Source organism: Mchenga conophoros, linkage group LG15 (assembly GCF_057382185.1).
Source record: "Mchenga conophoros isolate Kocher_MC1m ecotype Shallow Benthic linkage group LG15, M_conophoros_male_GT1.1, whole genome shotgun sequence".
Classification (NCBI taxonomy): Eukaryota; Metazoa; Chordata; class Actinopteri; order Cichliformes; family Cichlidae; genus Mchenga; species Mchenga conophoros.
Window position 1 is genome coordinate 28,459,702 of NC_140540.1, and position 12,243 is coordinate 28,471,944.

General features: G+C 38.6%; 1 long non-coding RNA gene across 10 annotated transcripts; it reads right to left on the minus strand.

The window, feature by feature from the left end:
- Positions 1-2,254: 2,254 nt before the first annotated feature.
- On the minus strand, positions 2,255-11,612 carry LOC146558592 (uncharacterized). Of its 10 annotated transcripts, none has more exons than XR_014888692.1 (9): positions 11,521-11,612; positions 9,173-11,315; positions 8,882-8,920; positions 8,587-8,706; positions 8,283-8,444; positions 5,009-5,122; positions 4,134-4,291; positions 3,649-3,706; positions 2,255-2,719 (listed from the first exon to the last, which is right to left on the minus strand). It is a non-coding gene; the product is annotated as an uncharacterized LOC146558592 (long non-coding RNA). The 10 variants fall into 10 exon arrangements; XR_014888694.1 differs by having other exon boundaries at positions 9,173-9,329; positions 9,873-11,600; XR_014888691.1 differs by having other exon boundaries at positions 9,173-9,334; positions 9,873-11,600.
- Positions 11,613-12,243: the final 631 nt, after the last annotated feature.

The following is a 12,243-nucleotide window of genomic DNA, read 5'->3' on the forward strand; positions in this document are numbered from 1 at the left end:
GAGTCTTCTATCAAAAGTTACAGCGATTTATATGAAGTTGGTCAAAAACGCTTTATTTCGCCAAGACAATGCGTTTCTCACTGTTACATGCATTTGAATGGGAAACTCGCCTGAAACAAAGTATAGGTTTTCATTATGTGAATAATTTTAAAATCTTAGCTCAAACGGCTGCAAAACCTGTTTGCCCAGCACGGGGATATTGAGTTCTATAAGATAAAGCCATAAACATGTGTTTCTGAGTCTTCTATCAAAAGTTACAGCGATTTATATGAAGTTGTTCAAAAACGCTTTATTTCGCCAAGACAATGCGTTTCTCACTGTTACATGCATTTGAATGGGAAACTCGCCTGAAACAAAGTATAGGTTTTCATTATGTGAATAATTTTAAAATCTTAGCTCAAACGGCTGCAAAACCTGTTTGCCCAGCACGGGGATATTGAGTTCTATAAGATAAAGCCATAAACATGTGTTTCTGAGTCTTCTATCAAAAGTTACAGCGATTTATATGAAGTTGGTCAAAAACGCTTTATTTCGCCAAGACAATGCGTTTCTCACTGTTACATGCATTTGAATGGGAAACTCGCCTGAAACAAAGTATAGGTTTTCATTATGTGAATAATTTTAAAATCTTAGCTCAAACGGCTGCAAAACCTGTTTGCCCAGCACGGGGATATTGAGTTCTATAAGATAAAGCCATAAACATGTGTTTCTGAGTCTTCTATCAAAAGTTACAGCGATTTATATGAAGTTGTACGAAAACGCTTTATTTCGCCAAGACAATGCGTTTCTCACTGTTACATGCATTTGAATGGGAAACTCGCCTGAAACAAAGTATAGGTTTTCATTATGTGAATAATTTTAAAATCTTAGCTCAAACGGCTGCAAAACCTGTTTGCCCAGCACGGGGATATTGAGTTCTATAAGATAAAGCCATAAACATGTGTTTCTGAGTCTTCTATCAAAAGTTACAGCGATTTATATGAAGTTGGTCAAAAACGCTTTATTTCGCCAAGACAATGCGTTTCTCACTGTTACATGCATTTGAATGGGAAACTCGCCTGAAACAAAGTATAGGTTTTCATTATGTGAATAATTTTAAAATCTTAGCTCAAACGGCTGCAAAACCTGTTTGCCCAGCACGGGGATATTGAGTTCTATAAGATAAAGCCATAAACATGTTTGTCTGAGTCTTCTATCAAAAGTTACAGCGATTTATATGAAGTTGTACGAAAACGCTTTATTTCGCCAAGACAATGCGTTTCTCACTGTTACATGCATTTGAATGGGAAACTCGCCTGAAACAAAGTATAGGTTTTCATTATGTGAATAATTTTAAAATCTTAGCTCAAACGGCTGCAAAACCTGTTTGCCCAGCACGGGGATATTGAGTTCTATAAGATAAAGCCATAAACATGTTTGTCTGAGTCTTCTATCAAAAGTTACAGCGATTTATATGAAGTTGTTCAAAAACGCTTTATTTCGCCAAGACAATGCGTTTCTCACTGTTACATGCATTTGAATGGGAAACTCGACCGAAACAAAGTATAGGTTTTCATTATGTGAATAATTTTAAAAGTTACAGCTATTTATATAAAGTTGTACAAAAACGCTTCATTTTGTCAAGACCGTGGGTTTTAGAGTCTTCATCATTAAATCTCTGGTTGCTTCATTTTTCTATCCTATATCAGATATTTTAAAGGTTAGCTTAGGTAAAGTTCCATTCTCATGGTGAGGCAAAGTGCTTTATGTGTGTGTGTGCGTGTGTCATGAACGGCTATAAAAGGCCTATAATTAAAGAACAAAGCGGGGTTTGAGTTCGAGTTGCGGCAGACTGTCACTACTTGTAAATGGAACGCAGCCTTCCTACAGCGGACAGCTAATAACAGGAATCGGATGCGGTCCAGCCAAGTCCACAGCAACCACCATAGCAACCGCCTAGCATAGTGTTACAGCTGCAGAGAGCTATGGCGGTATCTATGGAAGCTGTTTACATAGCTAATAATATACGATGTAACCATGGAGACAGTCAGTCACGTTTTCTACAGTGAATAAGGTGATTGAGTGCACAGCGTCCACACTCTGCAGGGGGTAAAGACATTACTTCAATATTGTTTTATATTGATATATATTTGCCTTCTGTTGACCATCACCTCAGGTTCACCATTATAGTTTCAGCATACAAATGCACACTGTCTAAACACATTCAAAAACTCATGTCTCAGAGATAAGCACAGCTGTTCATGTTTGTCATTAGAGTTTTATTTGTAAGAAAATTATGAACTTCATATTGTGCATTAAATAAAAGAACATTTCACAACTCTGAGTCAACAGAAACAGGTAACAGAAATGTCTCTAATGTGTACAGTGTAGTGTAAGCATTAAAAGATCATAAAGGAAAAACTAACATTTATGTGAAACTAATTGTAATAAAAAATGAGCAGGTGCTTTATAGATTTAAAAGAAAGAATCTGAAAACAACACTTTTTTGGTCTAAGTGATCAAAGTAGAAAACAGAACTGATGTTCAAGAACAAACCGTAGCTGCACTAATATTACACATCTCGATCGTTGTACTGAACAGACATGTTGCTTTTAAAACCACATGCAGTGTGTGACCATGACTGTTCACTGAGACCACGAACGCCACTTCGCTGAAGCATTCTTCTTCTTCTTCTTGCCATTAAATTGGAAGCAGAAGCAGCACGAGCTGATTTGATCTACTGAAAGGAAAAAGCAGAACATCTGAGTTGAAACCAGTCAGCTGAAATCATTAAGACAGGAACAAATTCAATGCAGTGTCTCAAGTGGCTTAGCCTGTTACAACTGTTGATACAAGCTAAATACGGTTAACACACAGTGTCAGGGAGCTCCAGTGTGGGAACTAGTGGCTTTAGGTTTGTAGTCATTTAACTTTCATCCATTCATTCATTTAATTCAGGAGGAAGAAATGCCAGGTTGGTGCAGGCTGGTTACATGCATTTGGTCCCATGCTGTCTTTAATTAAATGACTTGGTTCATTTTATGGCTGGGCTGTATGTGGGGTTATATCATGTTATTTGGGCAGGAGTACCTGTCCCCTGTTAGAGTTTCTAACTCTTCTAGCACATCTGTGGCTGACAGCTTTTTGGTGGCTCTTTTTACCCCACACTGGTTGTGAGTGTGTAAATAGCCCCACTAGTTATTTTGGGTTGCAGTTAACTAGGGGAGGAAGGGGTGGGTATGCCATGATTAGGTGAATAACAATTATATGTGATACATAAATTTCACAATGCATGCATATATCTCTATCAATTAAACCTGGCCTGAGGGCTGCCATTTTTTACATTCAGTTATTTCTCTTAGAAATGTTGGAACTAAATAATGAATGTGTTACAGTTAAAGTGAAACACTGGTCAGTGTAAATGGCTCATTGGGACACAGAAACCTTTAAATTAAACCTGATATCTAGTGTCAAACAATATCAAAGCTGTAAAAGATGTTTACATTCAGAATTTATAAAACTATGATTGTAAATAAATTCAAACAAGTGAGCTTTTCTCTTTGTGCTGAATATCAACACTGTGGTTTCTTAGACTGTAAGCTTTACTTTAGTGCAACCAGTTGCAGAAGCTGCCACTCCAAATGTCTTTTGATAACAAGAAAAAAATACCTTTTCAGTACACGGCCTGAAGTTCTTCTCCGACATCTTCTGCAATCGGCTTTGTCTGCTGGTTTGAAGACAATAAACCATAAAAAAGATGATTTAGTCACTTTGTCTGTGTCATGCAGCTCGAATGTGTCGTGTAACGATGTTGAATAGCCGTCGTTATCCCTCTGCTGCGTCAGTAGGATTGTACTGTACAGCATCTCATTGATATGTGAGGAATGCTAATGTAACACGATAACAGACTTACATCATTAAAATATAAAGTGCAGGAGATATTTAGATATTTTTTATATCTATATTACATTTTATAGCTGACGGATATTACTAAATAGATAGAATTTACTAAATAGCTGGATGAACATGAAAAATATGTCTATAATAGCAAATGACCATGAGAGCCAGTAGAATTAATTCAGCTGGACACTCGAAAGACGTCCTTAAATGCTCTTTAAGTGGCAGAACAGATGAACAAACAGTTAATCGCTTACTTGAGATGAAATCTGCTCAGCTACTTTGAAAACAGCTTCTAACTGGTTCCTCCTTTAACAGGATGACTGCTCAGGGGTAAGGCCATCATGCAATCCAGCAACCTTTATGGTTCTGCTTTGATTCACCAGGAACTATTAGGGAAACCTTCCAGCGCCTCCTGTGAAAGACACAGGCATAAACACACAAACATTTATTAACATGTTCCACAGTGTTCCAGTTTGATTTTCTTATCCTGTGGACAACAACGTACATGGATGCAGGTTTATTGTTAACTTTTGTAAGGTTTATTTAATGAACATATCCAGCTGCAGCTCCACTGTGATCCTGAACTGGATAAGCACTTAAGAAAATGTGTCAATAAATGGACAAACATCAACTTACTATATTTATCCAAACAGACGGGACCAATAATGCTTCGCTGAGTTAGAGACTTTAACAGACTCTTCTATGTAAGAATGTCTCGTGCTGATATACCTGCAAACTTGACAACAAAGGTTTTTCAGACTACATGTAGCTGTCCTCTATGTCAGCTAACACATTTACATTTATGTCACACTTATTTCTGCTTTCCCATTTTATAATTATTACTTACATTTTGATTAGATACCTTGAGTTTGTAAATGATCAGATTACATACAATGTATCCAATTCAGGGTTGCGGGAGGATGAAGCCTATCCCAGCTGATACAGGACAAAGACAGGCTGCCAGTTTATTGCAGGGATAATACAATATGTGTAACAGAAAATCCACTTAAATGTTTGATATTTCTTATAATAATCATAATTATGACTATTATTTAAAGGTTTCTTCATAAATACATTTTGATTTTTTATAACCCCTAAAATATAAACCTGAGCTGTTTCAGATTCTGACCTCTGACCTCAGTGACCTGGCTGTGTCCTCACTGCAGCTCCCTCTTGGAAGTACGTCTGCTTCTTGTCTTCCCCCAGTGTTGACCGCCTGATATCAAGATATCACGTACTGTAACTGAGGAACAAAAAAGGACAAACACTTGCCTTCATTTAAAAGTACATTCATACAGAGATAATCTATGGAAACACACTAGTTCACAGTTTGGGAGGAACCAGTTCCTGTGAAACATTTCTGTATATGAACATCATGTGGAGAATGAATGAAATGAGTTCTTCAGGTGACTCAGCAGTCCCACACTGACAAATGAAATCTAGTTAAACTATTAAGCATATTTGCTCTTCTGAAATCTGTGTTAAACAACAACAAACATAAATTAGTAACAAAAACTACAGCTGAGTATAGGCTTTACAAACCACCAGCAGCCATAATGCTAAATTTTAATCTTCAAATGTTTCTGAGCTGTCTTCAACCTGCTTTTAGCACATTAAAGTCTCAATAAATAAAGTCAATGCAGACTCAGTCCTAAATGTTCAGCACACAGAGACACAGAGGTACTGTTTAAAGTTTAGTGTTAACTTGAGTCACTGATCATTCACAGTATTACAGAGTCTGGCAGTCTTTGCATGATGTCCACGTCACTGTAAGTTTCTAGCTGACTCTCAGGTGTGCCAGCAGGAAAGAGTAATAATAACCTGCATCCTGAGGTTTGTCATGCAGGATTAAAGGAGCCAAGCTTTGTTCACACAGCTAGGATTGTATTTTACACTGACCCTGGGTCAGTATCAACTTCAAGAAGACAGCTGTAACTGTTGATAGAAGAATCACACACACATATTTATGGCTTTGCCTTATAGAATTCAGCATCTCAGTGCTCAGGAAATAGGTTTTGCAGCTGTTTGAGCTAAGATTTTCAAGTTATTCACAAATTAAAACCTATACTTTGTGTCGGGCAAGAACTAAATTCAAATGCATGTAACAGTGAGAAACGCACTGTCTTGGCGAAGTAAAGCGTTTCTCATCAACTTCATAGAGCTTGCTGTAACTTTTGATAGAAGACTCAGACAAACATATTCATGGCTTTATCTTATAGACTTCAATATCCCCCCAATGTGTGTGTGAGTCTTCTCTCAAAATTTACAGCTGTCACTTGTTTGAATTTATTTACAATCATAGTTTTATAAATTCTGAATGTAAACATCTTTTACAGCTTTGATATTGTTTGACACTAGATATCAGGTTTAATTTAAAGGTTTCTGTGTCCCAATGAGCCATTTACACTGACCAGTGTTTCACTTTAACTGTAACACATTCATTATTTAGTTCCAACATTTCTAAGAGAAATAACTGAATGTAAAAAATGGCAGCCCTCAGGCCAGGTTTAATTGATAGAGATATATGCATGCATTGTGAAATTTATGTATCACATATAATTGTTATTCACCTAATCATGGCATACCCACCCCTTCCTCCCTAGTTAACTGCAACCCAAAATAACTAGTGGGGCTATTTACACACTCACAACCAGTGTGGGGTAAAAAGAGCCACCAAAAAGCTGTCAGCCACAGATGTGCTAGAAGAGTTAGAAACTCTACTTATGGAGAAACTTTCTAAGTCTAACAGGGGACAGGTACTCCTGCCCAAATAACCTGATATAACCCCACATACAGCCCAGCCATAAAATGAACCAAGTCATTTAATTAAAGACAGCATGGGACCAAATGCATGTAACCAGCCTGCACCAACCTGGCATTTCTTCCTCCTGAATTAAATGAATGAATGGATGAAAGTTAAATGACTACAAACCTAAAGCCACTAGTTCCCACACTGGAGCTCCCTGACACTGTGTGTTAACCGTATTTAGCTTGTATCAACAGTTGTAACAGGCTAAGCCACTTGAGACACTGCATTGAATTTGTTCCTGTCTTAATGATTTCAGCTGACTGGTTTCAACTCAGATGTTCTGCTTTTTCCTTTCAGTAGATCAAATCAGCTCGTGCTGCTTCTGCTTTCAATTTAATGGCAAGAAGAAGAAGAAGAATGCTTCAGCGAAGTGGCGTTCATGGTCTCAGTGAACAGTCATGGTCACACACTGCATGTGGTTTTAAAAGCAACATGTCTGTTCAGTACAACGATCGAGATGTGTAATATTAGTGCAGCTACGGTTTGTTCTTGAACATCAGTTCTGTTTTCTACTTTGATCACTTAGACCAAAAAAGTGTTGTTTTCAGATTCTTTCTTTTAAATCTATAAAGCACCTGCTCATTTTTTATTACAATTAGTTTCACATAAATGTTAGTTTTTCCTTTATGATCTTTTAATGCTTACACTACACTGTACACATTAGAGACATTTCTGTTACCTGTTTCTGTTGACTCAGAGTTGTGAAATGTTCTTTTATTTAATGCACAATATGAAGTTCATAATTTTCTTACAAATAAAACTCTAATGACAAACATGAACAGCTGTGCTTATCTCTGAGACATGAGTTTTTGAATGTGTTTAGACAGTGTGCATTTGTATGCTGAAACTATAATGGTGAACCTGAGGTGATGGTCAACAGAAGGCTAATAGATATCAATATAAAATAATATTGAAGTAATGTCTTTATCCCCTGCAGAGTGTGGACGCTGTGCACTCAATCACCTTATTCACTGTAGTAAACATGCACCGCTAGCTCAAGTGACTGACTGTCTCCATGGTTACATCGTATATTATTAGCTATGTAAACAGCTTCCATAGATACCGCCATAGCTCTCTGCAGCTGTAACACTTTCACACTTTGCAAATCATTTCACGATTTTGATAGTTATGAAGACAGAATATGTTTTTAAGGTCATGCTAGGCGGTTGCTATGGTGGTTGCTGTGGACTTGGCTGGACCGCGTCCGATTCCTGTTATTAGCTGTCTGCCGTAGGAAGGCTGCGTTCCATTTACAAGTAGTGACAGTCTGCCGCAACTCGAACTCAAACCCCACTTTGTTCTTTAATTATAGGCCTTTTATAGCCGTTCATGACACACGCACACACACACATAAAGCACTTTGCCTCACCATGAGAATGGAACTTTACCTAAGCTAACCTTTAAAATATCTGATATAGGATAGAAAAAATGAAGCAACCAGAGATGTAATGATGAAGACTCTGGGTTCTGTAGTGACCTGAATGACTCTTTGCATACAATTTATTGAAGAGGACTTTAGAATGCACTTTACATTTAGACTGTTGCTGTTTAATTTTTTACATTGTTGCGGTGTTATGTCATGAATAAAGTTCACCTGCTGGGGGTTTGATGGATCAGATCATCATAATCAATGGGTCCTGAGGTGGGCGGGACTGTCTCTGGTGATGTCACCATGAAGGAACAGCATCTGGCACGTGTTGCTGAAACATCCCAGTACACTGGTGTAGTTTCCTCTCCAGCTGTTTGACATTTGACACTTCAACATTAAGGGGAAGAAGAAGAAACAGTGTTAGGTCAGGTGACCACATGGTTTCTAAAGTAACTGACAGGAAGTAACCAGGCCGTTAGAAATGGATGGCATGTGTTTAGAGTTACTGGAGTTGGGTAACTCTACTTACCAAAAGCAGAAGCACACAGATGAAGGATCAGATGCTGAATGTTGCAGGAACATGCTCGTGCGGTGGTCATTCAGTGCTGCTCCGGCAGGTTAGACAGTCCAAGACTGATATACTGCCCATCTGAGAGTTTGAAAACACACATGCAAAGATTTATTTTGTATTACAGTCAAAGTTGGATGTTCATTTTTGTCCTTTAAAAATGTTTGTGTATTTGAAAGCACTAACATTTAAGGATGACTTGGATCATCTCCTTTAAAGGGGAGACAAGTGTATCCACTGATCCACGTCACTTTACCTGGATGATGACTCCTCTCCCCCTCACTCAGAAACGCTCCTAATATAACCAAGCAAATAAATAATATTGAAGATTTACTTACATCATTACAAAAACAGGAAAAACATCTCCCTTTGATTCTATTTCTCCATTCCTGCTGAACATCAGGCAACAAATATCTCAATAAATCACAGTAAAATGTAAAGCACATGTTTTCTCTGCTTTGTCTAACCTCTGCAGAGCCTCTGTCAAGAAAAACATATCTGTAAGCATAAAACAAATATACATTTCATAACATGTCACTGGACAAACCTCGGTCAGTTGATTTCCTCTGTGCAGTGCAGACGAACATCAGTCAGCAAGTCAAGGTGGTGAGATGGACTGGTGTCCTTTGTGACTCTGCTGGTTCTTCTGAGGAAATACCACCGTCTCTCCACACTGTCACCATCTGTGAGCACAAACTGCTGCTCTGCTCTGCCAGCATGTAGGAAATCACATATCACACACACAGGGGTGAAGAAACATTAGAACTCAACTTTGGATACTTTAGATCTAAACAGATCAAAGTAGCTCTTAGCTTCAACAATCAGTGAACAGACAAACAATGATACCATACTGATTCTGTATGAATACAATATGGTATTTTCAATACAGGTGTCAAATTAATTTACTAAAACTAATACAGATATATGTATTTTTTTTTTTGATAAATTCGTTTGCTAAATTATAAGAATATATATTTTTTCATTTAACAATTGCAACTGAAAGAAATTAAATATTGAACAAAAATATATTGTCACATTCTGAGCATGCTCAGCATGCTGACAGACTTGAAGTTGCTACAGATTTTAAGAAGTGATAATTATAGGGAAAAAACTTCTCTTTTTCATCCATTTAATCAAACATTTGATGCCTTAGATGTCTCAGTCCTATAGCATTCTGCAACTACAACTAAGCTGAAGCTTGGATTTGGCTGCAGGTGCCCTGTACATCCTTCTCAACATGTGGGTACCATTTAATCACACTTCTTCCTGAGCTTTGCTTCGTCACAAGACCAAAGGTGGCATCCCGTGTCACGGTCATATCATCATCCAGAAGAAACATTTGAAGAAACATCATGGAGAAGAAACATTTACGCGCCTCCCGGTTTTGTTTTCTGATCCTGCAAAAAGACTGAGGACAACAAAGCCCAGAGAACACGAGATACACAACATCCAACATTCAGACTCAACAGCCTCCATAAATGAAGAGCACCAGGTTGGTTCAGTTATAGTAGATGTCATGGAATTTTTTAAATAAAGTCTGCAACACAGAAAGAGCTGTGATCATGCTATTTATTACTGTGCACAGGAGAGCAAACACACATCAAACATCACAGTTCAGTCATGTCAGCTCTGCCACTTCACGTGTCTCGCTATGAAACCTAACGGATCAATGGTTATGCTGTTTTGTGCCCTTGACGTTATCAGCACCTGTAAAGGGAGTTGTTTTCTCAAACTGCTGAAGTAAGTTCATCTAGTTTTAGAAACTTTCATTGAACAGTCTATAACAGTGTCACAACTAAGCATATGCATAAGCACTTAAATGCTTTAAATGAGAATAACATAAAATTTCTATTACAGGAGCTAGAGCCTGTCCCAGTAGTCATAGGTAGAGCACACCTGGACAGGTCACCAGTCTGTCAGAGGACTAACACAGATGCAGCCTGACTCAATCCTAAATGTTCAGCACACAGAGACACAGAGGTACCGTTTAAAGTTTAGTGTTAACTTGAGTCACTGATCATTTGCAGTATTACAGAGTCTGGCAGTCTTTGCATGATGTCCACGTCACTGTAAGTTTCTAGCTGACTCTCAGGTGCGACAGGTGTGCCAGCAGGAAAGAGTAATAATAGCCTGCATCCTGAGGTTTTTCATGCAGGATTAAAGGAGCCAGGCTTTGTTCACACAGCTAGGATTGTATTTTACACTGACCCTGGGTCAGTATAAGTATCATACAGTTTAAACGAAGCACTGAAACTTGCACATATTTATTACAGATCACTGAAGCTAATCGAGATATTTGCTGTCAGTCTGTGGCTGCGATTAAACACTTTACTGGAAACTTTATTAACTAGTAACTTCGTCAGTCATGACAGAAGCTAATATTTCTGTGCTAACATCGTTTAAACAGTAACAGCTTTACTCCAATATAAGCTAACGTTTACACCGTAACTTTAAGCTAGCACCATAAAAACGGTAAAACACGTAATAACATCTACAAATGCATCTTAAAGCTGTTATATTAGCACTCGGTGTATTACTAACATAACCACATTAACATTATTGACACTCGCTGGTCTGACTTTTAATAGTCATTCTATAAATGCTGTCCGTTTAAACGGTCTTACCTGTACACACATTGCAGCCAGAGTGGATTCTGGAGTCTTCCCACGCTCCTGTTAGTGATCCTCCATCTGGATGGATGATAACAACCTTCTGAACAATCTAGCAGGAGATGGTCCATATCTAGGGGATATGGACTGATAACAGCCGAAGCGGGTGAATAAAGTCACCCAGTCGCTAGCTGTGCGATTACCCAGCATACACCAGCACAATATTAGGCACAGCACCACCATAGACATTTTCAGTGGTTTTGAATGCAGGACATGGTTATCTTACCTTGTAAAATGCATGACAATAAAACAGCTAACCACCATAAAATGGTATTGTGTATGTATGTATGTGCATGTGTGTGTGTGTGTGTGTGTGTGAGAGAGAGAGAGAGAGAGAGAGAGAGAGAGAGAGAGAGAGAGAAAGAGAGGGGGGGGGGAAGAGATCAAAGGCCTGCGCTTATGTTTTTTCTTGATCAAGAGTGTGCCTCCTCTCTCTTATTGGATGTATGGTATAGCATGTTTATTCAGGTGCACCTTTGAAGTCTATGAGAATACTTTGCAGCCTGGTCTGAGTGGTCATTTCTGCACAGACACAATGAAGCGTGCACTCAGTTTAGAGGAGGCTGTTGCTGCAGTTTTGCACTCTCCACAAGCAGTGGAGATACTTCTGACAGCGAAGAAGAATTTTTGCCAGGCACCAAGGAGCTTTGCAGCTCATGTGCGGAGGAGGAGAAGGAGAAGGAGGAAGAAGAGCAGGAGGAAGAGACAAGACTGGAGGATGGCCAGTGGAGATCTAAAAATGGAGAAATCATGTGGCAACCCACACACGAAGAGGTCCTGCCATTTTTTCCTCCCCCCATTTTAACCCCAGGACCAACCCATTATGCAAATCGTATAGGATCAGCAGCCCTGTGAGCACTTTCCATCTTTTTTTTTGCAGAGGACATTATGCAGCTAATCCTGCATTTCACCAACCTGCAGGGGCAACAGGTCAGTAAAAGACTGGAAG